The following is a 25,673-nucleotide window of genomic DNA, read 5'->3' as shown; positions in this document are numbered from 1 at the left end:
TTCTTAAAGTAAGAACACACTCATAGGCTTAAAACCCGGCAATGACTTCCCAGTGTCTACAGGAAAAAAATAAACACTGCATGCAAATATAAAAATTATATTATAGCTTTACACTTATGATAATCCACTATGGACTATGCATGGGGGTTTGCCATATCTATTACATCTTCACAGAATACCCTTGAACAAAGTATTAGTATTCCCATATTAAAGATAAAGAAACTGGCCGGGTGCAGTGGCTCACGCCTGTAATCCCAGCACTTTGGGAGGCCGAGGCGGGCGGATCACTTGAGGTCAGGAGTTCAAGACCAGCCTGACCAACATGGTGAAACCCCGTCTCTACTAAAAATACAAAAATTAGCTGGGCACAGTGGCTCATGCCTGTAATCCCAGCTACTCAGGAGGCTGAGGCATGAGCATCGCTGGGACCCATGAGGCAGAGGTTGCAGTGAGCTGAGATCATGCCACTGCACTCCATCCAGCCTGGGTGACGGAGTGAGACTCTGTCTTAAAAAAAAAAAGAAAAGAAAAGAAAAAAGAAACTAAGACTTAGTGAGAAAGTGAATTGTCCATGGCCACAACACTGAAGAATGGCCAAGCCTTTCACACAGGGTTGTGTTCCTCAAAGACATACACAGATAGCTATCACATGAAAATAGCAATAATTCCAAATCCCTTCCAGATATGGCTTCTACTTGTGTTGTACTTCAATATCTTTTCTTCGTTTTTCACTAGCCAGCCTCTACACCACTATATTACCCTAAAATGCACCCATTTTGGTTTGTGAGTCTTTTAATGGAGCCTGGTATTTTTCTGCTCATTACTTCTGCTGGCAATATTTTTTTCTTCTGCCTTAAAAACCCAACTAAACTGATAACCACTTTCACATATTTAAGACTTGGCGACTGTCTCTTCTTCTGTGAAGTCTAGTTAGATTCTCCCTAAGGAAATTTTGATCACTGCCTATTTTCTGAACTCATAATAATCTGGACAAATGCCAATTATAGTATTTAAATGATCATATTATTCACAGGTCTGTTTCTTCCTACTAGACTGTAAGCTTCTTAAGGAAATCACATTGTATCCCTTGTGCCTTCAATTGAAGATAAATAAATGTTTGTGAATTGCACGCATGAATGAATGAGACATAATACATTATTAAATTAAGAAGTTATATATGTTTCCAGGTTTTGCTATTATAAAAAAATGGGGTCTGGCACGGTGGCTCACGCTTGTAATCCCAGCACTTTGGGAAACCAAGACAAGCGGATCATGAGGTCAGGAGTTTGAGACCAGCCTGTCCGATATGGTGAAACCCCGACTCTCCTAAAAAACATACAAAAGTGAGCCAGGTGTGGTGGCGCACACCTGTAGTCCCAGCTAATCGGGAGGCTGAGGCAGGAGAATCACTTGAACCCAGGAGGCGGAGGTTGCAGTGAGCCAAGATCAAGCCACTGTACTCCAGCCTGGGCAACAGAGTGAGACCTGAACTCAAAAAAAAGGGAATTTCAGAAAAAATAGCAACCAAATAAACTGTGAAAATCTATATAGAATCCTGGTACAGAAAAAGATGTTACAGAATAAAATTGGTGAAATTCAATTAAAGTCTGCAATTTAGATAATAGTATCATACCAATGTAATTATTTGGTTTTCATCATTGTAACATGGTTATGCTAGATGTTACATTCAGGGAATCTGGGTGGGGTGTGTTGGGTAAATCTCTGTCTTATTTTCGCCATTTTTCTTCAAGTCCAAAATTAGTTTTTTTAAAAAATGTTTTAAAAAAGAAGTATACATATCTACTGTTCCCACAATTTTATCTGTTAAAATGTATCCTAAGGGAATAATCAGAAAATCCCACAGTGCTGTACGTGTGTGTGTGTGTGTGTGTCTGTGCGCACGTATGCGTGTGTTTCATTATGGCAATGTTTGAAAAATTAAAATGGAAATAACCTAAATGCCCAACAAATCCAACAAATAATGTTACATCACACAAAGCTATATTCTGCCATGAAAATTATCATATTTCTTTATAATTATTGGCATACATGGGTTGTTGTAATCCATTATCATGTTAAAAAGCAGAATGAAATATATGTAAAGTACAATGTGATTATGTTTATTCTTTTTTACTTTTTATATTTTATGTCCAAGAAGTTCCTATCTCTGAATATGTGCAAAGGAACTGATCTTGAACAATATGCAATAAAATGTTAACATTTTCTTTTTATGTGAGTTAGGATAATGAGTGTTCTGTTTGTTAATCTGTGTTTTCTATAATTCTAATAATGCAATTAAAAACTATGTTGTTTTTAGAATTTAAGATGTCTTAATGTTGAGTGCCATTAAAAAGCTATTATAAATAAAGCTTCTCATCTTTATTGACATTTTAGTTAGTATTCATGCTAATGAACTTTTAAAAAACTTTTCACTGGAGCAGACTTTTCACCTTCAGGACAGCAATGAATGTACAACACATCCAAAAATAACTGGGATCATCTTCAAAGAAAGAGCATCACCAAGAGAGTCCCTGTTAGGGAATGGTTGATCCATTAATCAGATTTCTGTAAGGAGACATCCTTAAACTCTGACATCCTCTGATTAAAACAAGACTGTATCAACACAATTTCTAACAACACAATTTCCCTTCAAAAACAATAACTTGTTTTAACACCAATACATTAGGCATGTTTTCAACTCCCTTCATAGTGTAGCTTTTAACTCTGACTGTATAAATTGCATATAAAATGACACACATTTTGGGGAAAATACATCTGAGCTAATGGTTTGGTCCAGGATTACATCGATTGTATCCTATCAATAGGACATTTCATTTTCTAAAGGAGGATACTTAGGCTTATATTTATCTACATCAATGGTCAGAGGTGGGAAAAGCTGATAGTGTTGTAGAGATTTTATCAGGAACTCAAAATTTTATATATATATATATATTTACTACAACATTATGATATCACTTATCAGGAACTCAAAGTCAATTGACATATAAAAGAAGATGTAAGGCCAGAGCTTTCATGACAGGCATGATGCTTTCTCCAAGTATATCACAATTTATATCCTCAATCACATACAACAGTATGGTAAAGTATGAATTCACCCATTAGATGCCTGCAGGGACACAAGGATGAATAACCATTTTCTGTGCTTCATGTGTTCAGGAAAAGTGTCAGGCATACAAAGAAAATGCATTTTGGAAGCACTAAGTTATAATGCCAATGGAAGGCCGAAATTAATACCAATTACAAATCAAAAAAACATGAATAATTACGACAAACTTCATATTAGGGAAACAATGTACCAAGAGAATTTGGTCACTACTATTTTAGATCTTTCAACAACAGTTTATTTCTTCTCTCTGCACATTAAGAAATGCATAAAACCACATAGGTAAAATTTAAATGTTTCCCATTGAAATACATATCTTTTTAACTTTTTTATGTTGTCCTAGGCAACTATTTCTGAATACATACCCAACAGAATTTTTTTGATAACAAGATTTAAAGTAGACAGAAGATTAGCGCTGTTTACACATGCGAGATTCTTCAATGTCAATTATGTAAACCTTGTCATTTCCGCAGAAATATAATGATGTATTTATATAACATTTATCTTCAAAATGTCTAAATGGCTCGACAGGTGTGCCATTCTGCCACTGTACTAGTGCATTCTCAAGCTGCTAATAAAGACATACCCGAGACTGAGTAATTTATAAAGGGAAGAGGTTTAATTGACTCACAGTTCAGCATGGCTGGGAGGCCTCAGGAAACTTACAATCATGAAGGAAGGGGAAGCAAATATGTCCTTCTTCACACGGCGGCAGGAAGGAGAAGTGCCGAACACAGGGGAGAAAGGCCCCCTATAAAACCATCAGATCTCATGAGAACTAACTCACTATCATGAGAGCAACTTGGAGGAACCACACTCACAATCTAATTACCTCCCATGAGGTCCCTTCCCCAACACATGGGGATTATAATTCTAATTACAATTCAAGATGAGATTTTGGTTGGGGACACAGAGCCAGATCATATCAACCACCTTTTTTTGACAAATGAAGCAAGATGTATTTCTTGTATGTTGTCAATATTGGAATCTATTTAACAAATATTTATAAGGACCAACCATATGCCAGTCACTAATACGGAATATATTATGAGCTCAGAAACATTCAAATCATTACCCCTGACATTAAAGAACTCACCTAGCAGTGGAAATTCAGAGCATTTTGGGGAGTGTTTAAATACAAACACATATAAAATAATAATAAATAATGTAAGCAGTGTTATTTAGAGAAAAGAGCACTGAACTTGAGACTTTACATCTGGATTCAAACTCAAAGCTTCTACTCACTAATTGAATGATCTTAACTTCTCTGCGACTCAGTAATCTCATCTCTGACATAATACATAATAACACATAACGCATAATACAGTTTCCACACTTTGCATGTGGCTCTGAGGATTCCATGAGAACATGTATGAAAGCATCAGAAGAGTACTTTACCCACAGAGGGTGTTCAATGAATGGAAACTTCCTTTCCCTTTGCGTAATAATCACAGCACAGGAAATTGTTAACACTGCCCAGTGCTCATTTTTTTAACACTTTTAATTGTTCCCTCACTCAAGCTACCAATTTCTTTATCATAAAGAGATGATGTGACTATATTTATTCTAGAAGTATCTTCATGCACAATAAAGTGATTCTGTATTTCTAAAATTTAGATGCCAATTCCATTTAGGACTCTTCATTACTAGGAAGAATCATCTCATAAAAAGATAAGAGATGGTAGATACAATCTGTTCTAAATAAATGTTGTGGGCTTTCTGAGAACCATTTGAATTTTTTTAAAGTTCATTTTAGATCCAATTGGGAGAATAGCCCTTAAAATGTACTGATAAATATTTTGAGTTTTTTGTTTCTGCAAAAAAGTATGATTTTTATTATTCAGAAAATACCATTCTTTTAGCTAAGATATGTGCATAATTCAACAGGGATCCAGTCCAATTGTTTCATATTTTGGAGAAGCACATTTTTTAACAATTCATATTGTTTTGGCACAGAAATAAATTACAGTGCAGAAAGGCCCAGAATAAATATAATGACAGCATACCTCATGCTGAATACTCCTCCATCTTCCCAACATTTTGCTAAAGGGGAAAAACACCTAAGAAGTACTTCTGTAGTTCTTTCAAACAATGTACTCCTACTCATCAGGCAGGATTCCTTTGGGAAAAAGACTGCTCATAATGGAAAAAAAAAAAAAGTAGCAGTGATTCACAGATTTTAAACTGATAATCTTCAAGGAGCGTGACTTTCAGATATCTGTGAATCCTCTGTCTACACTTGAGCATTTTCTATAGTCATTGACCTTACTGGACATACTAGTGCAGAAAAGATGGAATGTTTAGAAATAAAGCATGTTGAAAACTGTTCCCAGCTCAGCTACCAATACATTTCTAGTCATCTCTCAACTGCAGCTTTTTTCTGATTCATTTGTGGGTGGTTTTAATATCTTTAGGAGCTTCTCTTGTTCAGCACGGTTCTTTACAATATCTTTCCAATGCTATTTATTATTTTGGCACTAGCTTCTATATATTCAAGAACTTTCTTTTTTACAGCATAAAATGTGTTTTCCCATATATATTTTTAAATAAAAAAAAGTTTTTGAAAAGTTGTTTTTGTCCTGTTTTTTCCTTGTTTCAACAGAAGCATTTATCAGTATTCCTTTTCTGCTGTAAAACCTTAATAAGTTAAACAACTTTGTGCAAAGAAAATTTTGATTCATGGAATTTTTTTAGCAAATCAGCTACCATTGTTAACATAATCATTGTTATGTGTCTGTCTTAAACAGCTTTTCCTTATAAGCACTTAATGTTCCATTTTAAGTCTTACAACAATGAAAGGAAGATACAACTAAACACTTTTTCAGATGAGAGCACTGAGACTCAGAAATGAGAAAGAAGTTGTCTGAAGTCATATAACTATTAAATGATAAAGTCAGGATATGAACCCAAGTTCACCTACTCCAAAGTCCATGCATTTACCATCTATCCCACTGAATTTTGAAATGGAAAATAATTATTTATAGTTAAGTATCACCTGATGCTTTTAAAATGCATAATAAACTGACTTACAACTTCCCTGCAGTGTGCTTTATATTTGGTATAAAAATAAGACTCCCAGGCTAGTTCCTCTCTACTTTAATGTATATAGTTAGTTTAGGATTTCTCCAAATACCTATGGAAAAGTATACTGTTGACATTTTGGGCAGGAAAATTTTGTGTTGGGGTTATGGAGTTACCTTGTGAATTGTGAGATTTAAAACAGCATTCCTAGTCTTTATGTAATAGAGATACCAGTAGCATCTCCCAATTTGTGACAACCAAAAATGTCTTATTTTGAGAATGCCAAAATGTCTTAAGTTGAGAACCACTGATATGAGTTAAAGGAAATTGATGAAATCATATGCTAATGGCTAAGAAAGACTCCAATGCAAACATCTGGAATCCTTCCAAAGATTCATAGAAAATCAAACATCTATTATTTCAAAAGGAGTAAGAACAGAAAACAATGTAGCTATCTTGAAATACACAGATACTTCAAATGGATAAATTATGAATAAACTTTAAGCTGCACAAATTATTCCAATAATTTTTAATATACTTCATGAAATTAAACATAGATGAACAGATCTTGAGATTTCGTGACTGATAGACACCTTAAATTGTACAACCTCCTCATTTCTTAGGTGAGAAAACTAAGATAAAGTGATTTGGTCAAGGCTGACATACTTTTTAAATGTAGCAGAACTATGTCTAGAAGCAAATTATTTTAGTCTCAGTTCATTATTATTGCCGTATGTATTACCTTTAGGATTCCATAAATAGCTCTGTAAGGGCCTATTTGGCAATGGAATTGGGCATTCATACTTTTCTTCTTAAGATAATGTTCTTTGTCATCAATGCTTGTGAGCTGAAAGAGGTATTCAGCAGCCATGGATAAAGGGAAAGATAACTTGTTTATCCTTCAGTGGAAGGGGAAGAGAATTATAAGCCATACACGGAGAGTCAAATGATTAAGGAATTTACTATGTACAAACAGTTGCGTGACTCTTGTCATTTGGGTTCTAACAGAACAGACCAATGCCTTCAGCAATCAGCCTACAGCGATTTAATTAATAAAGTCCTGCTGTGGTCTGATTCGCCAAGGTTCCAAATGCTATTGCATGCACCCTGCTTCCTGCTCTGATTTGCCTGTTACCATGCTCGTGGTATAAACAGATGGCTATTTATATTAACGATATGGGTAAACTTACCTTTTAATCAATGAAATGGTATTCTAACGACTTTTGCTAAGTGGCCCAAAATGCCAGATTATGCTATTTACTAATGATTTCATATTGTTTATAGTTATGAATTGTAACTTTATTAAGAGATAGCTTAAGATAAGGAATAGTACACATTTCTCTAATCACAACATAAACTTATGTCTGATGAAACAGCTTTAGCAAGACACAGGCCAAATATCTAATCAAAGAAGAAATTCTTTTTTCAAATGGTGGAAGGTAAACTCAGTATCCTAAGGGGAATTATTCCTGCTCTATAATCTCGCTTACCACTATGTGGTGTAATAATAACTAGGTACCTTTACCACAGTTTGGGAGGCTTCTTCACCCAGTGCTGAGAACCTGGACTTTGAAGTCAGAGAGACGTACAGTCAAATCCAAATGCTCCCACCTATGAGCCATGGAATGTTAGGAAAGGTACTTATCTTCTTTGACCTCAACTTATCCATCTGAAAAACGTGGATAACATCAGTCACCTTTTATTGAGACACATTGCAGTAAGCCATTAATAAACTTGAAGCATTATAAATATCAGTCATCAAATGAGTTTCTTTTTTAGAATCCTAGAGAAACTATACAAAATTTTTTAGCTCGCTCACTACTCTACTTTGAATTCCTTTGATCCTATCCATCTACATATTTCTTTCATTAGTTCATTTCCCTCCATCTCTGCCACTAACACACAGAATGAAAGGCATGAACAATCTCAAGTGGATTATTGGCACACACCCTTCACTGGACACTACTCATTCACGTTTGCTTTTCAGTCTTTTCAAGTAATATTTTATGAGTGCTCTCACACTCCCTTTGTTTATAAATGAGGAAACTCAGGCCCAGGGAAGTTCATTAACTTGAGACTACATGAAGAGGTAATGTTTGAGTCTGAAATTAAGCCAAACTTCTTTTCAGCACACCATGGTGCATCCAAGTATAATGTGAAGAGGATGAGTTGGGAACACTTAGATAAAATATGAACCAGTATTTTCTCACCAGTCAAAAGGACTTGACAGTGGAGAACATGATATACTTTGGTGCTCATTTTTTTCATTTTATACTAGTAGTAGAATTTGAGCATTTTAACAGTGTTTAGATAAGAAGTAATACATTAAAGCAGTTTTTATCCCATGTAATTGTTTGGTTTTTACCTTCAGGTTGTAAAGCTGAATTAGTATTTAAAGTATTATATTCCAAAGATCACTTAGTATGGCAATCTCCCCTTAATTGACTGTAATGCTTTTGATCTTCAGCCATCCAAGCAATTGAATAGTTTCAATAACTTTCTAGAGGTGAAAATAATGTATATATATTCAGAAACTTTTAACATAGAATTTGGAAGTTGGGGAATCTGAATTTCAATGCATGAACCTAGAAAATGTAATGAATTGACTTCTAAGTATGTTTTTTATTTGAAAAAAAATAAAATAAGGGGATGATTGGTCCAGTGTGGTATTCCGTCTTTCTTTGATAACCAGCTTCCCCTACCAATAGCTGTGATAACTGAAACAAGTGTTCCTTGGATGTCAATTGACTTTAATGAGTGATTCATTGCACAATGGAAACTACTTTGCATTCCCTCTAGATGCTTTCACTGTGTGGAAAAGATAAAGCTCTATTTAGCTTGGGGCTGACACAGTGGAACATAATTCACCTGCCTCCGCTGTCTCTACAGAATAGCAAGAATAACCACTCATTTTACTAGAACATGTACCACATTTTCTCTCACTATGTCCTCAGAATAGGAGACCTATACAAATCAACAAAGTATAGAAGGAGGAAACTTTCATATCTGCCAGTTAAGGACAAGTATGTAAATTCAGAATAAAACACCTATGACTTTCAGGAGTCACATTTAGCCTGCAAGATGGTTATTAAGGTAGTGGACTTTTGTGATAAGGAATTTCAACAAAACATAGAACCAAAAACATACACCTCCTCGTTAAAACCAAACACAAGCATGCAAATGATGAAAGCAGTGAAGAAACCACCACCCCCTTCTAAACACACATACACACACACTTACACACGCACACAGAAGCCCAGAGAATCATAAATAAGAAACCATAAGGTACACACCATGATTTGAAGCTAGCAGTGCTCTAAATTTGTGAATCAGAGATCAAGGCATCACAATGGTTTTTTTCATATACATATATATAATAAACCCAATATGTTAGCTGGCAAAGAAGACTCTGTGGCCCAAGGCTATTTTTTAAACTGCTGCTCTGGAAGTTTCTAAATGCTAAATGACTCTGGTCATACTTACTTGCCTTTTAAATGACTCCCACATGGTTAATATTTCTGAAATATCCCTGTACACACTAGGTAAATGGTTATGTCATGCAGTGATTGTCATTTCAGCTGTCACAAAGAGTTGAACGCTTCAGCAAATAGAGGAGACAGCAAATAAAATGGTCTTAGGCATCACCAATTTGTTCATTTGAAAAAAGTTACAAAACAAATGCCCTTTCTTTAATATGGTTTGTTTTTAATAGCTTATACATCACCATTGAGTATAATGTAAGAATGAGAATGCATACCTCTAAATTTGACACCTTCCTAAACTCTAAAATTCTTCTACATTTAGGTTTTATTTTCTCTGGATATTTTATTATTACTTGCACTGGTTATTGCTCTCAATAATGCTAATGGTAAGACAAGATTTTTTGGTAAAAATGAGTAGTGGCAATAGAACTTAGGGGACTCATCTGCCTAATGAGATAACGCAAGGCTTCAAGCTTCTGGAGTTACACTTCTCTGTTGAAGAGAAGACCAAAACAATTGTGCGCTTATCTTCACAGAAGCATCAAATAAGGTTAACTGTACTCTTCGAATAATTTTCTTATTTTATGGGATAGTTTTACAAACATTTTGAGGATGAACCTCCATTCCATGCATGTGTATAAACCATACAAATGTAGTGCTGTATGAATAGATTATAAAGTACATTATAGAACATGCAAAGATATTTTGTCCCAGTGGATCATTTGGGGCCTCTTCTTAGAGCAGTACTCTAGCACTGGAATCAACACCATGCCTACATACCCTTGAAACAGGACCCTGGGAGAGACTAGCAAGGGTAATCCCAAGGAAGTCTTAGTTTAGAAGCAGCAAGCTTTGAATGAACCAAAGCAAAGTAGCAAGAAGCCTTTGATGCCTTCACTGAATCATTTTTCCCGGTTCTATAAGACTGCACAACTAAGAATGGACTCATCAGAAGTCATCTGAAGGAGGAGGATAGTTCTATGCTATTTCCAAATTAATGTTACAGTAGTCATAAAGCTTCAATATAAAGATTAGAAGTAGGACTACCTGAGAATGGAACAAATTCGGATTATTGCTCTTGTATGTCACTAGCCTGGATTCTACTCTGAAGCACAATTGCTGTTCTTAATTCTCTTCAAAACTTGTCTATGCCAAGCTATTTCTCTCTCCTGTAAAGCAATTAATGGAATTACACCCAACAGAGACTCAACAAAGGAGTAATTTAGGTTATGACAGCTTCCTAATCACATACCTGGTAGCAACAGACCTATGGAAAATGAGAAGTAGTTAGGACATCTATCTGCAAAGACCCGGTATCTCTTTGATTGTTCATAGTTATATATGGGGTACCTTGGACTTATAGTATAAATATGTATAGCCACAGCATCTACTAATAATGTAGACTGTCACCATGCCTGTTAAATTTCTCTAACTACCATATGAAAGTTACACCATTTTTAGTTCTTTAATTACCTATGTTTTATTGATAGGGTTCCTAAAACATTTTTTCCCAAGTCCCTTTACTGGATATTGCTGAAAGTCACCATGCACTTACAAACTTAAGTTTATTACTCTACCAGTACAATCAGGCATAAACTTGTCACATTCATCAGATTTTATATGAAAAAAAGGGGAGTCATAAGAAAATCTAGGAAGTATTAATACATTGCTGACAAGGATCATCACCAATACTCTTCAAAATTAATATCCATTAATTTTGGCTTCCTTCCTACCTTCCTTCCCTCCTCCTTCTTTCTTCCATCCTGCTACTGAGAATAAAGTAACCAGATCTGGGGCTTTAGAGTGGGTGGGATGATTCCTATTTTTTTTAGCTGAGGGCAAAATACATGCATCACATTTTAAAACATCATAAAACAAGAGTGTGAATCAAGTTTGCAACTAATGATTTTAAGGAGAAAGCATTTACATTTTAAAAGAACAACTTCAAAGCAAAAATCTTGGGTTAGCTTTCCCCCCACTGCCCAGTGCCCCTTAAAATGACTGCAAATAATTTCTGAAAGAGGAAAAAATCTCACAATAACAAAACAAAGGGGGCAGGGGGGACAGAGAAAATGGCACTATTTTAGAAGCTAGACTGCAGAAAGACAAGAAGCAAATCCTTAGCTAAGAAAGTTGATTCCTAGGTTAGCAGTAAAGAAGGTCAAAAACCAATTCAATTTGCACTATAGAACCCCAAATGCCCCAGGAATTGGCAGCACATGGAGTTGGAAGAATGGGGAAGGCAAATCTAAAGATAGAAGGAGCTTGAAATTCTATTTAGGAAGCAGAGGATCTCCAGATTCCCTGAGACCCAGAATTTAAGGCTTTTATTTTAGATACCGTAGTGAGTGAAATTCGGGAGTTAAACACACCATGAGATCCCAAAGTTCTATGCCTAACAACCTCCTTATTAGAGTTAGATTTTAAAAACTAAGTGTTTTTCTTGATAATAATGAAAACTGTATCTTCTTTTTTATATAATGGTTTTCAAAGCATTTTTACATTTATTGTCTAATGTAATCTTTACAACAATCCTTTCTGGTAGGTAAGACAAAATGATTTCCTCCTCTTTGAGATGAGGAAGAAGCTGTCAACTTGTCAGTTGTAAAATCCTGCAGAGTAGTATGCAATGTCTTCAAACCTTCACTTTCTTGTAGCTTAGATTGCCCTTTGATCCCTTTCCCACAGGTCTACTTGTCTAAGAAAGTAATTTGCCCTCTTTGGTGTTCATAACAATCCTTTGAGAAGCTTTTAAAAAATAACCCAGTCCCCAAAATTCTCATTGAGTAAGACTGAGCTGAGGACCTGGAATGTACATTTTAACAAATTATTCATGTGATTTTAATTCAGATAGTGGTGGGGGTCATCTTCTGAAAACAACTTCATTAAGAATTCTAATTGTCACCAGAGGAGAAGGCAACACATCTGGACCATGTTAGCTGGGTCTCACCAACAGCAAATGAACGAACAAATGAATAAAATAATCCAAAACCAAACACCAACTTACATTTTCACTAAGTGACATTTGCGTAGTACACCTATGACTTTCATCAAAAGTGGGTGGGATATAAGAGAAATCTCTGTATGTTTTGCAAAAGCTCTGTAGAGGGTATTATTTCTGTGTAGGTAGGAACCACCAATGGATGCTTTTCAGAATTCAGGACAAGGAAAAGAAAATAGTTATGAGCTCTAATTAACTTAGAGTACTTTTAATCAGTGCTCCTTTTTGTCTTGCCTACCAGCAAGCTCAAAACAAAATTTGATATTACAAAGTTTTAGGCATATGTGAAGCAGGAGAATGGGGTCTGGACGCAGGAAACCTAAGGACTTCCTAAAACTAAATCAAAGGGAAACACTTCAGCTATGACAGGAAATATCCTCTCCATTTACATAGGACAAACACCGAGTAAATGACTTTGTAACTTTCCTTCATCCTCTTCATTTACATAGGGTGTACATCAAGTAACCAATGGAAACCTCTTGAGGATATTTAAACCCCCAAAAAATTCTTTAACAGGGCTCTTGAGCCCCTATGCTTGGGCCCACTGCCACCCTGTGGAGTGTACTTTCATTTTCAATGAATCTCTGCTTTTGTTGCTTCATTCTTTCCTTGCTTTGTCTGTGCATTTTGTCCAATTCTTTGTTCAAGTTGCCAAGAACCTGGACACCATCCACTGGTAACATATGCACTTTTCCATTGAGAACCTCACGCTCTCATACAGTCATATACATGTGGTGTCAGATTTTTTTTTAATTTTAACTGTCTTATTATACATGAATTTTTAAAAGCTATCTTAAAATCATTTGAGATGTAGGTAGGATACAAAGTATAAGTAAATACACCTGAGAAATAAGAAATAAACAAATTCATCCAGAAATAATTTCAACGTGAAGAAAGAACAGAGAACTAGAGGTTTGAAGTGGTAGATTTTTTTTTTCAAAACATCACTCTTTCAGGCACAGTTGGGAAGTACACCTGTCATATATGCTTCCAAAAATGTAGCTCAAAATGATAACATACTGAGAGAAAAACAAATCTTGGGAATAGAAAATTCATTTGTTATAACCAGTTTTACTTACACTCTCTCAAAATAGCCATCTGTACTAAAATGTGTACATAGCAGAATGACTTGCTGCAATACAAAAAGGTTCATATATATATTTAGGCTTTGGAACTTTCTAAAGGCTTGAAAACTTCTCTGAAGCACCTTTCATACTTTCTACAGAGATGCTTTATATAAGTGAATAAGAGTTTATGTAAAGAAACAGCAGCTGCTTAAATAAATCCCATTACAGTGTTGCCTGCTCTATTTTTTCCTTTTTTCTTCCCGTTAAAATACTTATTTAGCTTTTCCCCTTCTGAGGTCCTCCCTGCATTTTAATTTTATTTAACAAACTTCTGCAAGGTGCAAACTATATGCTATTACTTTCCTTTGTGCTTTATGAGTATTAACTTATTGAATACTCATAGAAAACTATAATGGAAGCAAAAATTTCCCAAGGTCATATGGCTACCATGGAAGAGCTGAGATCTGAAACCAAGGAGTCTGGCTTCAGTATCTGTGACCACACTGTATACACTACTGGCTCTATGCTTACATATATGACTGAAAAACGCAATGCCAAGCAGACAAAAATACATCATCCATCCATTAATTCTTTTCCTCCTATGCAAACTGGATATCTGTCTAACTACATTGGCCATTTCAATCAAATTGCCTGAAGAATCTTCTTGCAGTTCTCAGATATCTATCTATAGATGCTGATTTTATTTTAGAAAAAAAAAAGGAAAATGCCTCAAGATGTATACATAATTCTTCAATCCTAACATATTATTTGACTTAGCAATAGCTTTTGGATGGTAGGAGAGTCACTACATTAAACATATATATCAATCACAAGAAGCATCCAAGTTGAGAAATATTAGTTTAAAAGGATGAAACTTAGAACCAAGAAAATAATGTAATAATGTAATCCCTACTTTTTATAGGTTTCTCCTTCTATTTACTTATAATAGGGACCTGATGCATAGGTAGATTTTTAACTGCCTTGAACTCTTATTTGAAGTATATAGGATAAGAGTAACAATTTATTTTAATTATTAGAAACTATTCATTTTACTAAACAAGTATAATGTTATGCTATTCAGGATTAATGTTTTATAAGATATTACTAGTATTATTAAGGTGTTTAAGGTAAAATGCTTATTTAAATAGACTGTATTACAATCCTCTAAACGTTATTTTTAATAGAATAGGGTAGAAAAATGAAGGTATAAAGAGTATTTGATGGCAACTTAGTGCAAAGCGGAAAGTTTAAAAAGTATCTATCCAGTTTTAATTCTCTCTAAGATCATTTTTCTGGCTTATAACAACAGTAATCTTTAATAATTATTCAGTTTTTGTCAAACACATCTGAAATTTAAGTAGGCTTATTGAGGATGACTCAACTCAGTTCCATATAGCATCAGCTGGGTGATTCTATTAGGGCTAGAGTATCCACCTCTAAGAAGACTCACTCATGTGGCTATCCGGTTGGTAGTGGCTATTGACTCAGCCAAGGTTGCTGACAAGGATAATTGGCTCCTGTTCATGTGGCTTGTACAGGGAGCTGCTTGGACTTCCTAACAGCATGGTGTCTGGGTCCTAAGAGGTTGCTAGAAAGGAACTTCCTCAGTTCCTAAAACTGAGGTTCCTAGACCTAGAAAGTGTCTGTGAGGCTTTTTCTGCCCAAGCCTCTAAGTCTCAGAATGTCTCTTCTACACTCCAATAGACAAGCAAATCATAATAGCCAGCTCAGACTCCAGGGAGGGGAAATCAGATTCCATGTCTCAATACATAAATAGCAAATAATTTATAGCTATCTTTTAATCAACTATATCAATATATAAATTGAACATAATGTTTATAAAAATGCAAAGTTTTCATTTTCTTAAACTAAGAAGTTGGTGCTAACATTTTTGTCAAGAAATGTAATTCATCATATAAACAAAGTTAAGGACAGAAAGCATATGATCATCTCAATAAATTCAGAAAAAGCATTTAATAGAATTCAGCATTCCTTCACGATGAAGACCCTTAACAAACTAGGCAAAGAAGAAATACACCTCAAAATAATATAGGCCAAATATGCTAACCCACGGCAAATGTCATACTTAATAAAAATAGTTGAAAGCATTCCTTTTAAAACTAGAACAAGACAAGGATTTTACACTTCCACCAGTCCTATGCAACACAGTACTGGAAGTCCTAGCCAGAGCAATCAGGAAAGAGAAATAAATAAAAGGCATCCAAATTGGAAAAGAGGAAGTTGTATTATCTCTGTTTACTGATGATATGATGTTGTATGTATAAAACCCTAACGACTTTGCAAAAGAACCTCTTAGATTTGATAAATAAATTCAGTGAAGTTTCAGAATACAAAATAGATATACAAAAATCAGTAGCATTTTTATACACTAACAACAATGAAACCGAGAACAAAATCAAGAAGGTAATCCCATCTATAATAGCTACCTAAAAAATACCTAGCAGCATATTTAAACAAGAGGTGAAAGATCTCTACAAGGGAAGCTACAAAAGTCTGAGGAAAGAAATCATAGAGGACACCAACAAATGCAAAAATATCCCACATTCATGAATTGGAAGAATCAATATTGTTAAAATGACCATAGTGCCTAAAGCAATCTACAGATTCAATGCAATTTCTAACCAAAATATCAATGTCATGTTTCAAAGAATTAGAGAAAACCTAAAATGTATACGGAACCAAAAAAGAGCTCGAATAGCCAAAGCAACCCTAAGCAAAAAGGACAAAGCTGGAAGCAACACATTACCTGACCTCAAATTATACTACAAGACTATAGTAACTATAACAGCATAATACTGGTATACAAACAGACAAATAGATCAACGGAACAGAATTGAGATCCCAGAGGTTAAGCTACATATCTATAGCCAACAGATTGACAAAAACATACACCAGGGAAAGGACAGTCTTTTCAAATGGTGCTGGGAATTGCCATATGTAGAATAATGAAACTGGACCTCTCTCTCACACCCAACACAAAAATCAACTCAAGATGGAATAAAGACTTAAATGTAAGACCTGAAACTATCAAAATGATAGACAAAAACCTAAGGAAAATTCTTCTGGATATTTTCCCAGGCAAGGCATTCATGACTAAGATCTAAAAAGCGCAAGCAACAAAACCAAAAATAAACAAATGGGACTCAGAGAAACTAAAAGTTCCTGCACAGCAAAAGAAATAATCAACAGAGTGAACAGACAGCCTATATAACGGACAAAATACTTGCAGACTATGTATCTGACAGTGGACTAATATCCAAAATTTATAAGAAACTCAAACTCAACAATAACAACCAAATAACCCAATTAAAAAGTGGGCAAAGGGGCCGGGCATGGTGGCTCACACCTGTAACGCCAGCACATTGGGAGGCTGAGGCAGGCAGATTACTTGATGTCAGGAGTTTGAAACCGGCCTGGCCAACATGGTGAAATCCCATCTCTACTAAAAAACGCAAAAATTAGCTGGGCATCATGGTGTGTGCCTGTAATCCCAACTACCCAGGAAGCTGAGGCAGGAGAATCGCTTGAACCCAGGAGTTGGAGGTTGCAGTGAGCCGAGACCATGCCACTGCACTCCAGCCTGGGTGACAGACAGACTCTGTCTCAAAAAACAAACAAACAAACAAAAAAATGGGCAAAGAACATGAGTAGACATTTTTTAAAAGAAGACATACAAATGGTCAACAAGCATAAAAAAAAATGCTCAACATCACTAACCATCAGAGATATGCAAATTAAAACCACAATGAGGTATCATCTTATACCAGTCAGAATGGCTATTATTAAAGTCAAAAAATAACAAATGTTGGTGAGGATGCAGAGAAAAAGAAATACATATACACTGCTAGGGGGAATGTAAATTAGTAAGACCTCTATGGAAAACAGTATGAAGACTTCTCAAAGAAATAAGAATAGAACTACCATTCAATCCAGCAATCCCACTACTGGGTATCTACCCAGTGGAAAAGAAATCATTATATCAAAAATATCTGCACTCTTATGTTTATCACAACACTATTCACAATAGCAAAGATATGGGATCAACCTAACTGTCCATCAACAGATAAGCGAATAAAAAAGTAATATATATATAACAACTTATTATATATACATATATATAACACATAAATATTGAATATATATGGGATACTATTCAGCCATATAAAGAATGAAATCATACATGGATAGAACTTGAGGTCATTATCTTAAGGGGAAACAACTCAGAAACAGCAAGTCAAACACCACCCATTCCCACCTAGAAATGGGAGCTAAATAGCGTGTAGACATGAACATACAGAGTGGAATAATGGATACTGAAGACTTGGAGGGGTAGGAGGGTGGGAGACAGGTGAGGGATGAATAATTACTTAATGGATACAATGTATATTATTCAAGTGATGCTTACATTAAAAGCCCAGACTTCGACACTACACAATATATCCATGTATCAAAAATGCACTTGTACCCCTTAAATTTATACAAATAATAAAAAAAGAAAATAAGCAGGCAAGGAGTTAGAAAATCCCTCCAAAAATAACAAGAGGCAGTAGCAGTCCTGCCAAATATAAAAGCATACTCTATAACCGCTATAATTAAAAGCATATGAGGTTTCTCCAATGAACAAAATAGATTACCAGAAATCTACTTAAGAATGTATGAAAACTTCGTGTATAGTGAAGGTAGCATCTCAGTTCACTGTTGAAAACATAAATATTTGCAATAAATTATGTTGAGACAACTGAATACTTATTTCACAACCTAACATTACTCACCACAATAAGTTCCAAATGAAACAAGAATTTTGGTGAATAAAAAAGTAAACCATATAGACACCACTCATTGTCACAAATATACAAATTTAATGCACAATGTGATACCATTCCTAACCTGTTGTATTTGCAAACTTTAAAGTTTGACAATACATACATAGGCGGGAGTCAGGTATAGATTCTGGAGCAAGTGTAAACTATACAATAACCATTGTGGTGAAATCTGTATTATCTTCCACAACAGAACCAATTCCCTTTCTAGGAATTTCCCCTAAAAATAAACTTCCTTTATCTATTCCAGATCTATATCTACATTCATATTTATCTATATCTTTGCAAGAGTTTATTCATTGTGCTATCATTTGGAAAGGCAAAATAGTGAAAACTGTCATAGGATGCCATCCATAGGAAGCTAATTTGAGTGAATAATGATGAGTAGGAAGTATGTAGCTGAAGATGAATGAAGTGGATATTCATGGTCTGTGTTACATCTAAGATGTATTAAGTTAAAAAAATCAAACTGTAAGAAAGTTGATAAATAAAGATATTGCACAGTATGCCACTATTTGTGTAAGAAATGAAAAATAAGAAATGAGTATGCATACATACACATATACACATATGCAAATATAAAAAATATAAATTTAGGTTTTTTTGCAAAAAGAAATTAAGAATATAGTATCCTTTTACGAGGTAAATGGAAATGGTAAGTGAAAAGATTATTATGGGAGAAATATTTGAGTATACATTTTCATATAGTTTTATTTTGAAAAACTATATTTTTTAAATAAGAACTCAAGTAATTTGAACACAGTTTTCTTATTGAACACTTTAAGTGTACTTTAATGATTTATATCATATGGACCAAAAGAACTACAAGAAACCTTTAATTTTTACTTTTATGATATTCTTTTAGTAATAGTATAGATACAATCCTAAAACCAACTTTCTCTCTCTTTCTCTCTAGGTCTGTGTGTGATTATAGTTGCCTGTGTGTTGTGAGATAGAACGATAAGTACATATTTTAACTTTATTAGGAACTAGTTTTCACTGTGAGAAAAGGAAAATACTAGGAGGGAATGTGAAGTTGAAAAAGAATCTTATGGCATTTCATTTGAATTTAAAATAACAATGTGGACTCAACATTTTTTAACTGCTTTGTTCAGGTATAATTGACACGTAAAAAATTGTGCATATTTAAAATATGTAATTTGATATGTTTTGACATATGTATTGACACATGTATGACACGTATATGTAATAGTTACATAGACATGTAACTTGTAATAGTTACAAAATGTAACTTGTAACATGTAATAGTTACATGTCTATGTAACTATTACTGCAATCAAGATTGTATCCTTATCTATCACTCCCAACAGTGTTCTTATATTCTTTGGAATCCCTCTCTCTCTTCCCCAGTGTCCCATCCCAGCAACCACTCATATTCTTTCTGTTACTATAGTTTGCATTTTCTAAAGTTTTATACTAATGGAATTATCCAGTATACACTCTTGCCAAGGAGAGAATCTGACTTCTTTCATTCAGCATAATTATTTTAATATTCAATAGTTAATTCCTTCTTATTACTGAGTTGTATTCCATTTTATGCTTATTTCACAATTTATCTGTTCATCTGCTGAAGGATATTTAGGTTGTTTTGGGTTTCGTACTAATAGAAATAAAGGTTCTATGAACATTCATGCACAAATTTTTTAATAGACACATGCTTTCTTTTTTCTTGGTTAAATACTGATGAGTGGGATGGTTGGATCTTATAGTAGGGCTGAGTGTGGTGGCTCATGCCTGTAATCCCAGCACTTTGGGATGCCAAGGTGGGTGGATCACCTGAGGTCAGGAATTTGAGACCAGCCTGACCAACGTGGTGAAACCCCATCTCTACTAAAAATACAAAAATTAGCTGGGTGTGGTGGTGGCATGCCTGTAATCTCAGCTACTCAGGAAGGTGAGACACAAGAACGGCTTGAATCCGGGAGGCAGAGGTTGCAGTGAGCTGAGATAGGGCCTCTGCACTCCAGCCTGGGCAATAAAGTGAGACTTTGTCTAAAAAAAAAGAAAGAAAGAAAAAAGAAAAAGAAGAATCTACCCAGTTGTTTTCCAAAGTGGTTGTACCATTTTACATTCCCATCTGTGTACAAGAGTTTGGAATTCCTCACATCCTCCACTAACTTGGTATGATCATCTTTTTAACTTATTTTGCTACATGTAAAGTGGTATCTCATTTTTGCTGTCATTTGCATTTCATAGCATGTGCTTATTTCCTATCTCTTATCTCCCTTGGTGAAGCACTGTTTAATTATTTTGACTGGTTTTTATTTTGTATTTTGGTTTCTTATTATTGTGTTTAGAGATTTTGTTATATATTTTGGGTATAAATCCTTTACAGATATATTATTTGAAAATATTTTCTCTCAATTTGTAGCACATCTGTTAATCCTCTTAGTGAAGTCATTTGATTTAAATTTTGGTGGTGTCCAGTTTATCATTTTTTTTTTCTGGAATTCAAGTAGTGTTAATTCTACTTTGTTCTTTTTCAAAGTTGTTTTAAAAATTCTAGGTTCTTTGCACTTCCATATGACTTTGAAACTCAGATTGTCAATTTCTTTCCTTTTAAGAAAAAAGGCTGATTATATTTTTATTGGTGTAACATTAAATCCATAGATTAATGGGAGAGAACTGATATCTTAATAATAGTGCCTCTTTTGTTCAAAGACCAAGGTCTATCTCCATTTATTCTGGTCTTCTTTGATTTATCTCAACAATACTTTTCTATTTTCAGAATACAAGTCCTTAACAACTTTTGTCATATTCATCCCTATGTATTTCATATTTTCATGTTATTGGCTTTGGCAGAATTTGCTCCTATTCTTCTATAATAGTTTCATAAAATGAAGCTGATGCCTTTAATTTGACCTTCCTTCTTTTCTAATATAGGCGTTTAGTATATAAATTTTACCTTATGTCTGCTTAGGGGAAGTTCCTAAATTATGATATGTTGTATTTTCATTCAGTTTAAAATATTTTCCATTTTTTTATTCCGATTTATTTTTGATCCAAGTGTTATTTGGTTTTCAAATATTTGGGAATTTTCCAGAGACTTTCTTTTATTGATTTCCAATTCAATTCCATTAAGATCAGAAAACACATTTTGCATGACTTTGATCCATTTAAATGTATTGCAACTTGTTTTGTGATCCAGAATATTGCTTATCTTGGTAAAAGTTCTGTGCATGCTTGAAAAGAATGAGTATTTTGCTCCTGTTGGGTGGGATGTTTTATATATATGTCAATTATGTCAAATTGGTTATTAGTATTGCTCAAATCTTCTATATTCTTATTGATCTTCTGTCTACTGATTCTATCAATTACAGAAAAAAGGGTATTTCAATTTCTGATTAAAATTTTGTATTTGTCTGTTTCTCCTTGAAGTTTGATCAGGTTTTGATTTATGTATTTTGAAGCTCTATTATTAGAAGCATAAGCATTTAGACTTGTTATGTCTTCTTGATGGATTAACCCCTTTATCATTTTGAAATGAACTTTGTCATATAATTCAAGTAATATTCTTTGTTCTGAAATTGGTATAACTGATATTAACATAGCCATTCCGGCTTTCTTTTGAGTAATGTTAACCTGGCATTTATTTTCCATTCTGTTACTTTTAACCTGTGTTTTTATATTAAAATGTATTTCTTTTAGACAGCAAAAATGTTTTAATTTTGTTTTTTATCCAATCTTGACAATCTCTGCCTTTTAAATGGAAATGTTTAAAACATTTGCCTTCAATGTGATTATTGATATGGTTAAATTTGACAGTATTTTATTACGTGTTTTCAATATGTTCCATCTGTTTATTCCCCTTTATTTTTCTGCCTACCTTTGGATTAGTTGAACATTTTTATAATTCCATTTTGTATCCTTTTTTGGCTTATTAGGTGTAACTCTTTGTTTTGATATTTTAGTCATTGATTTAGGGTTTATAGTGGACATCTTTTTATTGATGTGTAATAATTGTACATACTTATGGGGCACATGAGATATTTTGATACTTGCACACAATGTGTAATGATACAATCAGATTAACTGGGATATGTATTACCTCAAGCATTTATTATTTTTTATGTTGGGAACACTTCAAATCTTTTCTTCTAGCATCCAGGAAAAAATTATTCAAAAGAATTAAAGTGAACAGTGTGTGACACACACACAGGACTATAACCAATGCACATTCCTAACCAGAGAAAGTGGTGAACTCTTAATTTGTGAGGCATGGGGTAGTGTACTTAGGAAGCTCTTGCTTCAGTAGCAGGACATGATTAGTCCTACTTTCTACTGGTGATTAATTATTCCAGCCTCCAAAAGGTCTTAATTTCACTGTAGCTATTAAAATATATTTTGTTAGGTATAGAGAATTCCACATTGATAATTTTTTTTGGAGGGGGTATTATTGTCATTTAAAAACGATCTATAAGAAGGGAAAGGCTAATTTCTACCTAAGTGTCTGAGTGTGGTCAAGAAGAGACCACATACCACGGGATGGACCACTTTCTGACAGACCCCTCTCCTCAGGGAATGGGGGCAGAGCCAAAAGCAGCTAGAGTGAGGATTTCACCTGTCCACTGCCAGCAATGGGCCTGTCACAAGGAAAAGGGGGAGGGCAGAACCAAGAAGACAATGCCCATGAGTGTGGCAGGGTTCAGACTGTTTAAGGAGCAAGCTCAAAGTATCTTCCTCACTGGGAGGGGGCCGAGGAGAATGGCAACCATGAGAATGCTTTGCCACAGGGCTGGGATTATGGCAGAGCAAGAACTGATCCTTTCCAACAAAGGGTGCTCCAAAGAGCTTTCCAAGGCTGAAGGACACCTCTTTTTTTCTCCCTCATTCTCCATGAGTCTCTAATACTGGATTACCTCCTCCTCCATCCCCTGGAATGCTAGATTGCTCAATTAGTTTGAAAATAAACCAGTTAGAGCCTAAGTGACCGAGAACTCTGATTTTTCCCCACGGAACTAATTTTCCTCTAGGTTACCATTGTGGATCCACAAGGCCCATCTCGGCCTGACTGTGCATTGAAGGGCATCATTCATTCTCAACTGGGCCACTGTGGAGAGGAGACACTGCCACAGCCCACTAGACCAAGAGTTGGGAAGCATAACTCAGGAATTCCCAAAGCACAAGGAATAGCGGTGCTAAAAAAGATAAAGTGGGAATAGTGGAGGAAAGCCTGCAAGAGATGGGAGGGCACTGTTATGGGGACTGAAACCTCCAAAAGCCCAATGTTGGTGGGAATCCAGCACTATGGGGGCCCCCAAAGGCCAAGGGAGCTATGCATGTCTGTGAGGGAGGGGAGAGGAGCCAAGGGAAAGTCTCCCAACTTTTGTACATCAACATTACTGCCAAGCAGCCTCCTGGCTGCCTAGTCTCTCTTAGGCGACAGCTCAGGAGACCTCTGTGAAGGTACTGGTTGCAAGCAAGAACCTGAATGTTGCCTAATGGAACCAGCCAAAGTCCAACTAAATCCACATGAGAGGGAGGGAGGTCAGGCCTTGCCTCCTACCTGTGGCCCCATTCTCAATGTCCCTTAGCCAGGATGGCCTGCTGCTTCCAAAGTCAACTGTACAGTCCAATCACCGCTTACCCACAGCCTCCCACCACCAGCCTCTGAGCTGGGCCAAAATCCATGTATCCTTCCCTATGTTCCTCTGCTGCCTTGACACCCTGTCCCCCACCACCTGACCATGCCCCCTCAACACCTGCCCACCTTGGAGGGTATGGGGCTGTGTGTGCCCTACAGGACTGAGGCCTGGCCAGGGCAGGGCTTGTGCTGCACAGAAGGCACAATACACCAGCTTGGTCTCTTTGTCCATGAATTCCATAAGAGACCTCCAGAACACCCACTCACCCCCCTCTACTCTCAGTCAGTCTTGACATGGATGTTGGCCAGGGCCAGGAGTCCACTAGGCTTCCCAGGCTGGGTGTCACTGAAGCAGGGGCAGAATGTGCTGGAGTTGTTCCATGATGAGGGACTCACAGAACCAGGGCACAGCATACTCCAGGGTGATAGGCCCATGAAGTCAAAGTGGAACTGGGAGTACTTCCAGAGGCAGGTGTTGAACTGGTGCAGGATGCAGCAAGGGGCGAACTCTCACAAGTAGGCCAGAGCCAAAGCGTGTAGATGAGGCAGCGCAGTAGCAGTGGGTAGCAGCCATGCAGACACAGGTACATGCGTCCCATGACAAGGATGGAGGTGTCATAAATGAAGAGAGCCCACATGCTTGCCTGGAACTTCCAGTTCAAGTTCATCATGGACTCCCACAGTGAGCATCACCTTGCAGAAGTAAGCTGTGGATGTCATACAGGTACCAGTAGGACAGGGCCACTGAGGCCAGGCAGATGCCAAAGTGCTGACTGGGGCTGGCTCCTTGTTTAGCCCTGGGATCTCAGCCCTGGGAAAGCTTGCAGCAGGAAGAACTGGTAGTTCAGTGGACACTGGCCACTTTCTCTTGTCATACTGTTGAGTGCGCTGCTCAGAACAAACATCAGAATCACTGTCCAAGAGTGTCCCAGGTTAACCTTTGTTGGCTGGTCCTTGGTGCCATTCTCAGTAGGTAAGCACCAGCCCCAGGGCTCAGGTGATCTGCAGCTGGTGGACTGGCAGCTTCCATGTGTGCCTTTTATTTGGGCATCCTGTTTGCTGGTTCCTCTGATGTATGTTTTTATAATTAAAATAGAAAGTCAAGTGTGGTGGCACACACCTGTACCAGTGCACATGACGGCACACTCCCAGTTACTTGGGAAGCTGAAGTGGGAGGATCACTTGAGCCCAGGAGTTCAAAACCAGCCTGGGCAGCATAACCAGACTCTATCTCTTTCAGTGAGTAAGAGTCTTGTTTCCCCAACTCTGGTAGCCTGGTTGCAAACATAAAGAGGTCACTAGGATTATTTTTTCCCCAGTATGCCCAAATAAAGCTCAGTAACTTTCACACTAACATTCTTACATGTCAATTGAGTGAATGAGGAATGAGCATCTGTTTCCATTGTACGAATGTGGTACAAACCGCTGACAGCTTTTTGGTTTTTGCTTTTGAAAGTACTGTACTTTGAAGTACTTTGCTCCCCCTTATTTTCACTTACATTGTTTCTGATTAAAATTCTGCTGCTATTATC

The 25,673-nt window shown here is 36.0% G+C and overlaps 1 protein-coding gene and 1 pseudogene across 22 annotated transcripts in view; both read right to left on the bottom strand.

Annotated features, from left to right (window-relative positions):
* NLGN1 (neuroligin 1) overlaps positions 1-25,673 on the bottom strand; it is an 887,779-nt gene that overhangs the window by 612,054 nt on the left and 250,052 nt on the right. The gene's annotated exons all lie outside the window — the stretch shown is intronic.
* On the bottom strand, positions 19,227-25,544 carry LOC129532307 (transmembrane protein 229B-like; annotated as a pseudogene).

Source organism: Gorilla gorilla, chromosome 2, assembly GCF_029281585.2.
Source record: "Gorilla gorilla gorilla isolate KB3781 chromosome 2, NHGRI_mGorGor1-v2.1_pri, whole genome shotgun sequence".
NCBI classification, from domain to species: domain Eukaryota; kingdom Metazoa; phylum Chordata; class Mammalia; order Primates; family Hominidae; genus Gorilla; species Gorilla gorilla.
This window is presented reverse-complemented; position numbering and strand designations above follow the sequence as displayed.